At 35.1% G+C, this 14,893-nt stretch overlaps 1 protein-coding gene across 2 annotated transcripts in view; it reads left to right on the top strand.

Annotated features, from left to right (window-relative positions):
• lcor (ligand dependent nuclear receptor corepressor) overlaps positions 1-14,893 on the top strand; it is a 100,993-nt gene that overhangs the window by 32,215 nt on the left and 53,885 nt on the right. The window lies entirely within an intron of this gene.

Below are 14,893 nucleotides of genomic sequence, written 5' to 3'. Positions count from 1 at the left end.
GCATACTTTGGCAAGCCCCATTTACACTTCTCCAGAAATTTTCTAGTTCTTAGATAAGAGGACTTTCTGCTCAGTTCTGCATATTTTGATCTCCTTTCACATTGAGCTGTTTTCGGGCGTCTTGTCATGTTAAATCCAAATAAACTGCTACTGACCACGACCCACAACTCAACGTTTTTCACTCGCACATGAAAATGGCTGCAAACAAATGCATAATTATATAACAGAACATCTTTGAAAAGCAGACATAGAGCCTCCTGCACAATGAAGAAGAATGAAGCAAGTAGTTTCTCGATAACAAATCAACAATAAAACACTTTGTCCATTTTTCCAGCAGCCATTGTACAGAGGGAGAACCTGCTGGCCAGACATTCTGGAGCTCCACTTTGGTTGCTAGGTAACGGGGCTGGGCTCTGCTGCGGTTGCTAGGTAACAACACAGCGCCCTTAGAATGTGACGGAACTATCAGGAGGTTTTTGAAACGACTCATTTTCCAGACAGCAAAAAACGTTTAACTTACTGCCAAAAAACGCCTAAGTTTTGTTTTGTTTTTTGTTTTTTTAAGTGCTTTAGCTATTTTTAGAAGAAACCCCACCAGAAGTACAAAAATTTTGCTCAATATGTTTAGCAAAATTCCCTCCAGAAGACTGACTGCTGATGTCAGTCTTAAAAAAAAGAAGCCTGTCGAGATAAGCGTAGTTGAGTTTACCTGTGTGACATTATTTCGCAATGCGTCCGTTTTAGAGGTGGTTAATGAGTCGTGAACATTTTTGTGGACTAAGGTGTGCCTCGGCCTATCAGCAGCTCTTTGGACTGTTTCACCTTTACGCTGGAAAAACAAATTGGGAACAAGACCGTTTGAGGAATAGTTCAAGGATACCTGCAGCTATATAATGACGGAGCTGGGAGGACTGGAAAGGGGAGTGCAGTTGTTTGTGTGCACTGACAGGCGGAGTCACAAAAGAGAATATTGGTGTGTATTAGTGATAATATTGTCTAATATTAATGTGAGCTGCACTCGCCTCCCTGTGGTTTACACAGACAAACACACACAGATTCGTACACACACAGTCAAACTGAAAGAGTTTGCTGCACCTTTGATTCATAAAAAAGGGAAATATTTATGACTGGTTGTTAAAGCCCTTCTGGGTACTGTGATATGTGTGTGTGTGGGTGTGTGTGTGTGTGTGCGTGTGTGTGTGTGTGTGTGTGTGTGTGTATGTACATTGTGTGCCTGCAGTGACACACACATATGTTCATCTGAACACTCCTGCTTTGGTCACAGGAAGATAACATGATTTGTTAGTGTGTGTACTTGGCTTAAATTAGGCATATGGTTATGTGTGCATATATACATATTAAAAAGTGTGTGTGTGGGCGTGTGTAGGGGTGTGTTTAAGTATGTGTATCACGTAGCCAGTCCATATTATACCCTCTGTGGCCCTCAGCTTTAGCTCCAACATGGCTGCAGGTCTCAGGCTCCTAGCATGGGGGACTGCTGTGATGAATGAGTGTGTGTGTGTTGGGTGAGTAGGTAGATTTTTATTTATCCTTCTTTTGCATTTTATATATTCATGTGTTTTATTGATAAACCAGTAAAAGTGTGTATTTGATTCACTCTGAAATTCTGCTAATTTGTGTCTGATACACACACATCTTCTCCAGATTCAGTACAGAACGAGAGGCGGGAGAAAAAGGAAACACTGATATGGACCCCCTACATGTTATTGTTTACATCTGGAAATTTCACACATTCTCTTAGACCTGGAGGGCAAAAAGACAATTCTTTTACATGCCGTCCAACAGCCGCGCTGCCGCGGTAAAACAACTTTGTTTACTAAATGAAACCTGGAGATGTAGGTATGATTAATTAATGCAGTGCGCCACAGCAAAGGGGAAAAATAACGCTGAAAAACGGTTGAAGAGTAACTCAAAATCACCTTTTTCTTGCTCTTTGTGTTGGCAAAGCTACACGTGGAATCGTTGCCATAGCAACCAACAATAACTCAACACCAAAAAAAACACTCAAACGTTTCCCCAAAAACAAACATTTTCCCAGACAAACCACTGAAGAATAACTCAAAACTATTTGTATTCTTTTTTCTTGCTCTCTGTATCACACACAGACTTGTTGCCATAGCAACTGACAACAACGGCACTATTTCTATCAGGATTGGACACAAAAAACACTCTAACATTTCCCACACAAAGAACAGAACAATCAGTCAGTTAGAGTTTTATGGTTTTTTGGGTTTGGTATTTATTTTGCAATTATTAAGTGGTAGATTAGCTACAACCGCTATTAGCTAATCCGCTAATTATATTGGCTACCGCAGCTATTAACTAAGCTAACACTGTGGTGGTAGATTAGCTAATTTAAACTGATGATTTACTGGTGATCTGTCAGAGTTGGAGCTTACATTGCCTTTTTTATTTTTTAACTGATCCAAAACACATCATCACATCACATCTACATATTACGGTTGTCAAAGTCAAGCTAGCATAACTGAACTTTTTCCCTCTGCCTTGCTATTTTTTTCTTAATTAAACTTTTTTCCTGACCGTGTTGTCGTGTTGTTGACAATTAGTAGCAAAGCACTACATCCATTTTTATTTTATATTAGGTGTACGTTTAAGAGTTGGCTCATTATATTGATAACTCATCTGCTAAAACCAATGCTAGTCATCGTTAGCGAGCGCCTTTTTGACCTCAGGCAGAGAGACGGGACCGGATCTTTCGTGATGTCATTAACAATGTTCTTTTTTATTTTTTAGAGTACTTTGGCTTTGACTCAAACAACTCCATAGGAAAAAGCACAACAATAAACCATGTCTTACATAATCATCACATTGTTGCCTGAAATACGTTCTCTTATTGGAGCCTGGGTTGCAGCAATGCAAATACCTAAATTAAATAAATCTGCTTTTCACTTTTCACTCCACTGTTGGATCAATGTTGGAGAATGTACATCTGTTCCTGCCAGGAGTCTTTCCTTTTACGGAGCAGTGCTGATTATTTCCTCCAGGGAAAGAAGTGTATAGACTGTAATCATGTGTGGATCATAAAGATGGTGTAGCATATGACTCCTTTCCCACAGGCAACTAAATGGCAGCAATAAATGAGTTTGGACAAAAATGTTCTCTGTCCTTGGAAAAAAGACAAAACAAATGTTGTTCCCCACAGTTTAAATTATAGATGTACCAATCAGAATTTTGTGACATAGTTTCAGTTTTTGTAAAGCTTCTGCACCATTTTTTATCTTTTCCTTTTATATGAACTTTAATATAAAAGTGTATAAGATCAACATTCCAAGTATTTTCGAGCCTCCTTGTGTTGATTATTGGTATGACAGAAGTTGAAGGTATAAAAGGAATAGAAACTTTGATCAGCCTTCCTGTTATCAGTTCAAAGTCTTGGTCTCTCTGAGTCTGCAGTCTGCAGTCTCAATGAGCTGCAGATATGTTTCAGTATTTTATAGAAAATTGTTTCCTTCTATATATTGTTTTACTACTAATGTTCGTCTTTCACTGGCCTTAACTTCAAACAATCTCACTGATGCTGGAAATAGTAATTTTGAGTCTTCTTAACCAGTAGCAGAACTCCACACTGAACTGTGTTTTGTCAATTGCACAATTTGACATTTCAAAATAAGTTTTCTTAATGGAAACACTACAGTTAAAAAAACCCAAAACTTTAGTTTTTCTATGAAAAGTTTTGGCGCTAACATGACATGGTTCTTTAGCTGTATATCTCAAAACTGAAATGGAAACTTTTTGACACATGACACGAGTCACATGATCAACAACCTGACCTTTCCACTGCCAGAAAAGATGAAGAAAAAGACGACAGGAAGTGGTTGGACGATAATGCGATGACATTTTTTAATGACTTATTGCTTGAACAAATCTATGAACTTGATTTTAATTTTGTTTCTTATTTATTGGAAACACAACAGTTGCAAAATTTTACTTTTTCGACAGTAGCAGAACATTGACAAAATTCTGTGCATATTTGTTACAGAAATGCAGCTACTGATGTTTTCCCCGGTATAAAAAATAGCTCCAGTTGCAGACAATCAAGCTACAAATCTGGTCACAAGGCAATTTCCATTTGCATTTCTAGTGAAGAAATGCCTTTTGTGGGTAATAAGGTGCCAAACACTTGATGAAACACTGGATTGTGTCAAAGAGAATCAAACTACAAAAATGGCTGCAGCTCTTGCTAGCACTGCTAACTAAGCTCTACAGCTTGGCAGTAGCAATTTGTTGGTCACATTTAACAAGGCATTGCTCAATAAAGCTGAGGTGGAGGAATTTTAATAAAAGACTTTCAGGACTTTTGTAGCAAAGAGAATATCATCAATGCATTATCACCCCATTAGGAAAAAAACTCACTATTTTGTGTAGAAGAACAAAAATCACTGCAAAATCACAGCAGCATAAACTTTAGCCATCTCTCTGATACAACTAAATTTAATAAATTTTAAATGCTCATTTGTACTTCTTTTCTCATGATCTCTAATCTAGCCTTATTATTACCACTGAGCCTAAATCTGAACATTTTAAATATTAAAATCATTAAACAATCACTTGTGAACAGTTTCTTATCAACCAAAGAAACCTTGGTTATGTGAAATGTTTAGTTTAAAAGTGCCAGGTTGTCTTTTTTTAAATTTATTTTCTGATAATGGGGGGATATTAACACTTTTATTGAGTTAATTTTTAGAACACAAAATACTTTTTTCTACTCTTATCTTATCTGCCTCAATAAATGCAAATCAGTTGTTTTGTCCATAGTCCATCCGTTTGGTCCGTCCGGCAGTAAATAATACAACTTCATGTGAAAATCATATGATAAGAAAAAGTCGCAGACTGCAAACACACACCATTCAAGTTCTGCACAAACACATCAACAAAACACTCCAAAATATGTCTTTGTTTCATCGGCTCTGGGCCCCTTGACCTCTTGAACTCATTCAGATTTCAACAATCCTCACATCTGTCAGATACAATGCTGGGTGTGTGTGTGTGCATGGGGGTAGGCGTGTGTGTGCGTGGGTGGGGGTAGGAGTGTGTGTGTGTGTGAGTGCTCTTGTTCTGGATAATTTCCTTCGAGGAGCTAGCAGCTATTGTGCGGTGAAAAAATGTTTTTCTGCTGCGTCGTTTCTATGTTCTTGCGAGCTTGAAGGTGTTGCTTTTTAATGTGATTTCTATTGTTAGTCTGAAACACATCGACATGGTCACATTTTGAAACGGCACACACGGTGTATATTTATTTATATTTGTATCTTTCAGGTGAGTTTCAAAGCTGTATGTGCATAATTTTTTAAAACCTCCTTTTAAAAAAAATTATTCATCCCTGGAAGGAATAGATTTCAAGTTAATTTAATTTAAAATATGTTTTCTGACAGGAATTTCCACACAAAAATATGACAAAGTATAGAGGGCATAATTTAAAATAATTATATCTTCACTGATTGTAACTTGTTAACATCCCAAAAAGTATTTACACCCGTCTCAGGAATCCATGAAAAAGTCTTTAATGGTTTTACAAAATGCTTGAAATTGCTGACCAGCTTTTGTAAAAGGATTTTTTGATGATTATTCCTCTTTTACAATGCGCTCCAAAGTCTTTGAGATTAGAAGGCCTCCCTGCCATGACCCTAATCTGTAGCTCCGTCCACAGGAGGCATTTTCTCTTGACACTTTCTCTATTAGACTCCAAAATGTTTATATCACTCACAGTCAGAGGAAACTCACTGTTACAACTAAAATTGTATTTTAATTAAACACAAAGAAATGACCTAATTTGGAAAAACTAGAAGTTGTGACACAAGTAAAAATTAGATATGGTAACATGTATAATGTCTTTCTTTTTTTAAATTTAATATGGTGACACATTCTTTTTTAGTATTTTGAAAGGAGTGTAACATTCACTAAGAACTTGTTATTAAATTATATGTTACTTACTGGAAAAAGGTTAGTTTGCTATTTTGAGCGTTCGCTGTGTAAGAAGATATTTTATTTGATTGCAATAAATCTCTTTTTGAGGTTGAAAGTTCATAATTGCTGCAGCTGAGGTAGAGATACTGACAACGACGTTTCATGGTTTTGTGGTCACTGCAGTGTAATTAAATATGAAGGACGTCGAGACGCTTACAGAAAGTTTTATGAGTAAAAGAAACATCGTTTTGCTCTGCATCATCCCAGACTGGATTTGTTTTCCAGGCTGGGTAAAGAAATCTCATCAGAAATGATTCTGCTTCAGGGAAGATCTCAGTTCTGATAAATAATCATTCATTGGTCCGACAGTCTGGAAGACATCTTGGATTTGATGTCAGTATTTGTTTGGAGACAGAAAAATAGCAACTTTTTGTTTTTTAAACTTTTGTTGTTTATGTTGATCCACAGTTAAGATCATGTTGCTGCTTATCAGACATAGTTAGTCAGAAATGGGCAGAGTAACTAAGAACTGGACTCAGGTAGCACTACTTCTACATATTTTTACACAAGTAAAAGTAAAAAGTAGCCAAGAAATTACACAGGTAAGAGTAAAAACGTATTTGGTAAAAAGTCTACTCAAGTACTGAGTAACTGATCAAATTATCAGTCATTTAATATTTAAAAATTACATAATCATGTCGGGCCAAAATACAAAAGTACGTGGAAAGTTTAGTATTTTAAGGATGAAAATGACAATAAATGAGTTTATTTGTACAGCACATTTAATCAACAAGGCGTTTCAAAGTGTTTTACATCACAAAAATACAAAGTCAGAACAAACAGTCAATAATTGAAGCATTACATTTTCTCATCGTTATTAATTTTTCATTGATTATTAATCAAAGCAACTCTAATCAGGTGGGGTTTTAGTCTAGATTCAAAGCCACTCAGTATTTTGGCTGTTTTGCAGTTTTCTGGAAGTTTGTTCCAGATTTGAGGTGCATAGAAACTGAATGCTGGTTCTCCATGTTTGATGATTTGCTTCCAGAACCAGACCAGAACCAGAAGACCACAGAGGTCTGGAAGGTTGCTATGACAACAAGTCTTTAATAATTCATTCAAGTAATAAAAAAATAACTAAATCAGGCAAAATAAAAAATTTTCCAAATCAGTTTCTTTCACTAAAAAATGTATTTAAACTTTAACACAAACTGCAGGTCATGCGTCTGTCTGGTGATTTTTCTGGTTAAAACGTGATTGTTTTTCACTCAGTGGGTAGAAAATCTAGAAATTTTTACTCAAGAGCTACGTAGTAGAGCTACGTCATAATAAAAGTACTCAAGTAAAAAGTAAATAAACTACTAAATGTAATTTTTTTCAAAATAGTTACTCAAGTAATTGTAACTGAGTAAATGTAACTAGTTACTGCCCAACTCTGGAGTTGGTGAAGATTATTGGAGATGAGTAACAGGATCTGCAGAGCTTCAGAAAGTCTGCAAAATGTTTAATAACTTTGGCTAAAAAAACAATAAAGCACCAACTAATGTTTTTACAGAGAGACGTAATAGAGTCAGGTTTTAATTTTTCTTTTTCATAAAATAATTGCATTGAATTTCCACAACAGGTTGGTATTATAAGCAGCAGAAATATTTATTTGAATCTATTTTTCTCATCATTAGGTTGGAAATTATATGCTTTTTGGTCCTTTTCCATAAACAACAAACAGAATCTGCAAAGTTTTTATTTTATTTTATTTTTTTACTTTCAACCTAAAAATTTAAATGAAGATTAAATGGTGGTTGAGAAATGAGAACAAATTTCCTAGAGTAGAAATTTCTAAAAAAAAACGATCAGTTAGCATTTATGTCTGAATCTGTTTTATGTAGCTGGACTCAGGGCTGTAAATGCTGGTTTACAGGACTAAATTAGAATATCAGATATTTAAATTCCCATTTGATTCTTTTCTTTAACAGTTTTATGCTTGTTTTACTTTCTACCATCTAAAAGCTCAAATTCTTCACAGTTAAACCTTCTGTACAATTTGGATACAGTTTTAAATATCTCTTATATGTTGGAGTATTTATGTTGATGTTGCTTAATTCAAGCGCTCCAGTTCAGTGACGTCATTAAATGTCTGAGTGTGTCTGTGTTTGCTTTGCTTGCTTAGTTTGCTCAGTTTTTCCAGATCTTTATCATTTAATCCCGATCTTGCCATCCAACAAAAATAGGACACAACTACAGTTTTCTGGAATAAGATTAAGATGCAATATTTCACAGCAGCAGAGCTCAGAAATCTGTTGCTTTCTCTGTAAAGTCTTCAACAGAGAAGATTCAGCTAAACAGACTTTCACATATTTTTTTATAGATGTTTCAAAGCTGAAAAAAAAAGTCATTTCTATGGATTGCATTTCTCTTAATGAGTCAATTTGGATGTTTGATTTCAGCGTGAAAGACTGAGGGAAATAGTTTTTCCCTTTTTTTTATCTAATCAAGATGCAAACAAATACATTTACGAGATGAAATTAAAACAGCAAAAATAAATATATTTTTAGAAATGGAAACACAGCTGCACCTAACAATTATTTTGGTAATCGATTATACTAACGATTAATTGGATAAGAAAAAAACAATCAGTACAATCTATAGTTTTCATTTAACTAGTTTTATACAACAACAAATGCAAATAAATTAACTCCTTTGTTTTGAAAAAGAGGACATTTAGTGTTTAAAATGCAATTACACACTAAAATCTAAAACTATTAGACCACTTGAGGAGTTTTAAGTAAAAAATATTTACAGATAAAGATTTTTTGTCTTAATTATTATTTATTATTATTATTTTGTACAGCTGTGGTTTAATTACTGCTCTGAATTTCTTGTTTAATCAGAAAATGTCTTTATTTTCAGTCTGCATACTCCAAATGACTAAATTAGTTGATGATTATCTCAATAATCGATACATCAGAATTAATCTGATTAATCCAATTAATCGTTTCAACCCTAAATAGAAATTAACTGCCTCTTTTTGGTTTCAATAGAGTCTATTAGACAATATTAGTTTTAGATTTGTGTATTCACGTCTTTCTTTGTGACATTTCCATTACAAATGTCGAAGCTTTTTCTGCTTGTTTAAGGTAAATTTAACACAATAATATTTCCTCTGCCTTTCACTAATCTCTCTGTTGATTATAAACATTTCTCACCGGCTCTTATGTACTCCACGTTAGCACTCACACATGGCACAATCATGCCTTGTGCTCACACACACACACACACACACACACACACACACACACACACACACACACACACACACACACACACACACACACACCCACCTCCCCACGCATGCAGTCAGCAGGAGGCCCCAGTAAAAGCCTGCACAGTGTGTTTATGGTAAGAGGGGGAGGAGACGTCACAGCGGGGCCGTTTCCTTTTCAGCTCCATCATATCCTTTGTGTTTTCATTTTGCCCCTTTTCCAAATGTAGACTGGCGTAATGAGATTCCAGTTTAACTTATCGCGTCGTGTGTTGTAAGAGCTGGGGGAAAATTAGGTCAGAATAAAGGATTTTAGCAGAACAAGGTCTGTTTTTCCCTATAAGCTGGAACTCACGCTGATGGAGCGAAATGTAACATTTACAGAGTGACAGCAATCTCTAAGGTGGCTTTTTCTGAGATCTCCAACTTTGCTTTTAGAACAGTTTTCCTTTTAGGCCCTTTTTTCTGTGAGTAATCCACCTTAGCCTTGTTCTTATGCTGCCTGACCTGCTTTATGCCTTACTGTAATTTAGCTTTCATGTGAAAGATTGACAGGTGGAAAGGGAAAGAATGTGCATGTTGTGTTTGGTGCTTTAAAGAAAACCATTAAAGTGAGCCGGTTTACTGCATAAACAACAACTGTGTCCACAAAAACTGAAAAATGGTCACTTTAACTGTAAGCCTCTGCTGAGACGTTTCTCATATTTCTATAGATTTGAAGCTTTTCTGTAGCACAATGTAATAGTCTTTGCTAGCTTTGTTAAAAATGTCAGTATTTTTCCAGTTTTTAACCCTCAGGAGCACAGTTAAACTTTTTTTTTTTTACTTATTTATAGGTGGGAAAGAAACCCCCATTTCCAGTTTAAAACTGCCACAGCGATTAACCGTTAGAACCCTTTTCACGTGACGTCACGCTCTCCAGAACCCCACCCACTCCGCCATGACGGTCAAACAACCAATGCTTCTTCTTCTTCTTCTTCTTCTTCTCTAAACCTAGTCTAAAAACAGACACCTGTAACCTAATATCGCTTCTATTTAGTTGATTTCACTTTAAAAATGGGCATAGGATGCTGCGCGGTCGGCTGGACAAACAGAGAAGGATACAAACCAAACTTGAAATTCAATTTTATGATGTTTAATGAGGACAGATACGGTGGCGACGGACAGCAGCCGTTAATCATAACGGCTGGCAGCTGTCGGTTATAATAATGACCGGCAGCCCTCGGTGAAATCTCGGATTTGCAGCGAACACTTTTTTACAAGGTAAGAATATTAACGTCCATACATTTTATAAGTGAGTACGATTAGAAAGATATCAAATATCGCATTATGGGGGAGGTACGCTTCTAACCTCTGGTAACCATGGAAACTGTGCCGAACCGTGACGTTCCCTAGCATGTAGGGAAAAAACTGGTTAGCGTCTCATCCTTTGTTCGTTTTGAATGCTATTCCGGTGTAAAGGGAGTTTATTTAAACTCTGTTTATGACATAGTGATATAAATCTTGTGGTGTGAATTCATACAAAGTCGGTAATTAGAGGGAGGAATTATGGGTCGGTTTCTAAGCTAGCTATTTCTAACTTTTAGCACACTTGAAATAAGACCAGATCAACTTACTAGTGAAATATATGAACTTTTCTTAAAGTCTATAATACCTCACCTAGTTCCACTGGCAGATTATTTCACTTAGAACAATATATTTTCCCCATGTTTCTAGTTAAATAATCTGGCAATTGAACTAGTACTTCATCAACAATATTAAGGAATTATTGACTTAATCCACTACCAAATTGTTATTTGCAGACCTAGTCTTAAGTCTGTTGTATACAATATTTATTTGTTGTATGTGTTGGTTTAAAATCAGATTCAGCAAATGGGGCAGATTTTTAAGAATAATTTTCAGTTATGCATTTTGCTTTTCCAATTTGAGAAGGTAAACAGCAAATATGACACGTGAAATGCAAATGATGAGCTCGCAAATGATGTTAAATTGAAAGCTCGTGTCAGTTTCCTGCTGATCATATAAAAAATATTAGGATTTTTTTTTTTTTAAAGAGAGACATACGGTGTTAAAAAAGCAAAAATGTATGAAAGTAAATTGGCTTTTTGGATGGAATGTGAAGCAATTTCTGATGTTTGGTTATTCACGTTTAGCTAGCTTGTTTGGTGTTGTAGCTTGTTACCAACATTATTTTCAAATCAGCAGGACATAGAAATAGACATAGAGAGATTGGTGCTTATTTTTTAGTTATAAAGCCACCATTTCCTATCAATTCCGGAGCTGAAAACATTCAAAATGTCTCCATGATAGTAGAAAGTCTTGTGATGACGATAATACTGGTGAAAATTGTGCTGATTTCCCCCCATTTTCTCCTTTCCTGTCTGTTCTTCCTCCACTTTGTGACCTTTAACATTTTGAGCAATTTTGTCATTTGTGTCCAGTGTGAGCATTTGCTGCCATGACACTTTGCCCAACTAGCTAAATATTACATTAACATGAAAAATGCAAGTTCATATATAAGCTAAGAGTTATTACTCTCCATTCGGCTCCTTGCAATATGGATATTGCACACACTAAAATTAAAATTATAACATATTTACGATATATTGTGCAGTCATAGAGCTGCTCTTTTTTTCTAGCTGGCTGAGTGAGGAGAAGAAATGGTTCTTTGTGACAGAAAGACCCTGAAACACTCCGGTCACTCTGACATGTTCTCTGGGTTCTCATTAAAGTCCCGTTTTTAGCCATAATATCCCTTTATTCCAGACAATAGTCAATAAAACGTCTGTTTTATTTTTCTGCTCAAACCTCTAAGTGATATATTTCCGGTTTAACAACGCAGTTAGATTGAGATTGTACTGTAAAACATTTGAAGGTGGTTAACTTGAAAATGAAGGTTCACCTGCTGCCTTGAAAATGCAATTTAAGTCAAAGAGAAAATTGTTTTGGTTTTGTTGCCAAAATTAAAGTTCATCAAGTTGATTTAACAACAAGAATATGTTGGTTTTTTAAAGTTCTAATCAATTGTGAGTTTTAACTTAAATCAAATAATTTTTTCACAATATTCAAGAATAAAGCTGCAATTACCTCATTAAAAAGCCACATTTTGTTATTTTTTCACTCATAATATCAACTTAAAATAACTATTTATTTTACTTTAGAATAATTTAAATTCTTGTTTCAAATTGCATGAACAAAATTTCTGATCTGATAATGAATTTTACTAAATATCACAATGAATTTGCTCAAAACCATTTAGTGTGAACTGAACATTATCGGACAAATGGATTAAAATGAACATTTGCCTTAATGTCACAGAATAGTCCATTTCACTCAGGATAACAGGATATAAAAACATGCTGCTAAGCACACTGGGAAATATTTTTAAGTGTTATTCTAAAAGCTCTTGTATGTTCAGCTCTTTGAGGTTTGACAGAAAAAAAAAAGTTAACACAACTTATTGCTGTAAGTTTATCTTTCGCAAACTCACATTTAGGTTCAAACTCTAAAACTTGCTAAATTTATTTGACTTAAAAAGTAGAATATAGTAGATGCAACTAAGTGCTGCTCAAATGTTTTACAGTGTTTGTTTCCTGTGTAAACTGAAGAGTGGAAATATTACAAATACGGCTTCGTTGATATTTAACCGAAAGAAGAAATGTGTTCTGAACATTAGGACTGCTTTGGTTAATGGATTTTAATTATTAATGAAACTTTTTGTTTTGCTGTTTTATCAAGCAGAAAACAGATCTGTATTAAATCACTTTAGTTAATTATTTAAATCAAAGTACTTATGAGAATCTGGAAAATAAAAATAACTTAGAAATAAGGAATAAACACTGTGGATCAATCCAGCTTTAAAATTATACTCGGACAAAATATTTTCAGGATTTTTATTATTTTTTTGTTGCTGAAATTTAGTCAGCTAAATCTACATGAAAGTTTGAGCCACATTTTTGTTTTTTATATATTTAAATATTTCCATATTAGTTATAAAATACAGCAAAAGTGAAGCTTTATTTTCTCTGTCAGTTTTAAAGAGACATTTTTAAAATAAAATGTTTAATCAAATCTTGATTTAAACAGTTTTTCAAACTGATTTCTGGTTAAATAGATGCTAGTCATAGTTTATATTATTTCTATTGGCTGTTCTGTGATTATATCTTTGTAGTATAAAACATTGCATTAGGAAGCTGCTCTGGATTTAGTGGATTAAAGTCAATGTCAATAAGACTGATTCTTCAGTAACTCTTTGCTTGTTGCAGTTTTATAATCCTACATACAATTCAAATAACACAAGTACATTAACCTTTTTTAATAGTTGTAATTTGTTTTTATTTGGTGTTGGGGACATTTTAAATTTTTTGTACTAGCATAGCTAGCAGGCTTAATGTGATTTTTAATTTTCAAAAAAAAATTGTACAGAAATGTTTTTTTTTAATTCTTAGAAAGTTACATGTACATGAACCATTTTTAATAGTTATTCATTTTTATTGTACGTGTTTTTAGTTAATAGGAACATTTTTCAGTTTTGTTCCAGCAGGTCTTTTCTGATTTGTTTTTAATATTAAAAAAATCCCTCAAAATGTTTTTTTTTCTTCTTTCTTTTTTCTCCTAATTCTTAGAAATTTTTAGCGCAGCTGGGATTGGGAGCATGGAGGGGGGATTAAATATGATCGGAACAGCTCTAGGCAGCTGATGTCCCACATCTGTCCCCTCTGCGCCGTATCGCCTTAAAAACGGACACAGGCACACAAACACTTAGGCAGAGTTTTAGCGAAGCCTTTGGCTTTTAATCATTGGCATTAAGGGCTTAAAAAATCCACCCACCCCTCTTAAGGGGCAAGAGAAGGTGGAGGGAGGGCAGCATGTAATGAAGCTGAAAAGGCTCCCATGATGTCTGAGATCCTGCATGAAAAAAAATAAGATTTTCTGCATTTCGCTGCTGTTCACTTTGGAGTTTTTGAGGAAGTTTTTTGGTTCACCTGTCAAAGACCAAAAGGAAAACGGCTGATCATTATCTCTGTTTGCTGCGGTTCTGGACTCAGATATGTGCATTTGTGTGTATGGGCGTGTAGGGGTGTGTGTGTGTGTGTGTGTGTGTGTGCGCGATGCTGCAGAGAGTCGCCAAGTCTCATTTGTAATCTTTGTGTTTGAGCTGCAGATCAGTGATTTCTGAAACTGAGCTTCAGATCAACGATCCAAACTCATCCAAATGTCAAGAGTGTCTCAGTGCTGGTGTGAAATTTCTCTCTTCTGGATTAAGATCTGAACTTTAATCTGAGCTCTGCTTCACGTTTGGTGTGCTGATCTGCTAGACCAGGGCCGTCAAACTCATTCTGCTTTTGGGACAAATCAAGATCATGAAGGGCCGTTCTACGAGGCGATACGAAGGGCGATACAATATGATATTCTGATATTTGGTAAACGATACAATTCGATACGATTCAATAAACTTTTGTGATTTTTCTGAAAGAATTTAGAAGGACAGAGTGATTTTAGTGACATTTTGTGTTCCATAGACTTGGATTTAATTAACTGAAAATTGATTAAAAGCACCAACTACACAATACCGGACTCTGATTGGACTGATTGGCGCAAAAAGGTGCAGGGATTTGTTTTTTTGTGTGAATTTCCACGATAATTCACAAGAAACTGGAGGGACTGGTTAATGCAATTTGGCAGTAAATG

This window comes from Xiphophorus maculatus, chromosome 5, assembly GCF_002775205.1.
Source record: "Xiphophorus maculatus strain JP 163 A chromosome 5, X_maculatus-5.0-male, whole genome shotgun sequence".
NCBI classification, from domain to species: domain Eukaryota; kingdom Metazoa; phylum Chordata; class Actinopteri; order Cyprinodontiformes; family Poeciliidae; genus Xiphophorus; species Xiphophorus maculatus.
This window is presented reverse-complemented; position numbering and strand designations above follow the sequence as displayed.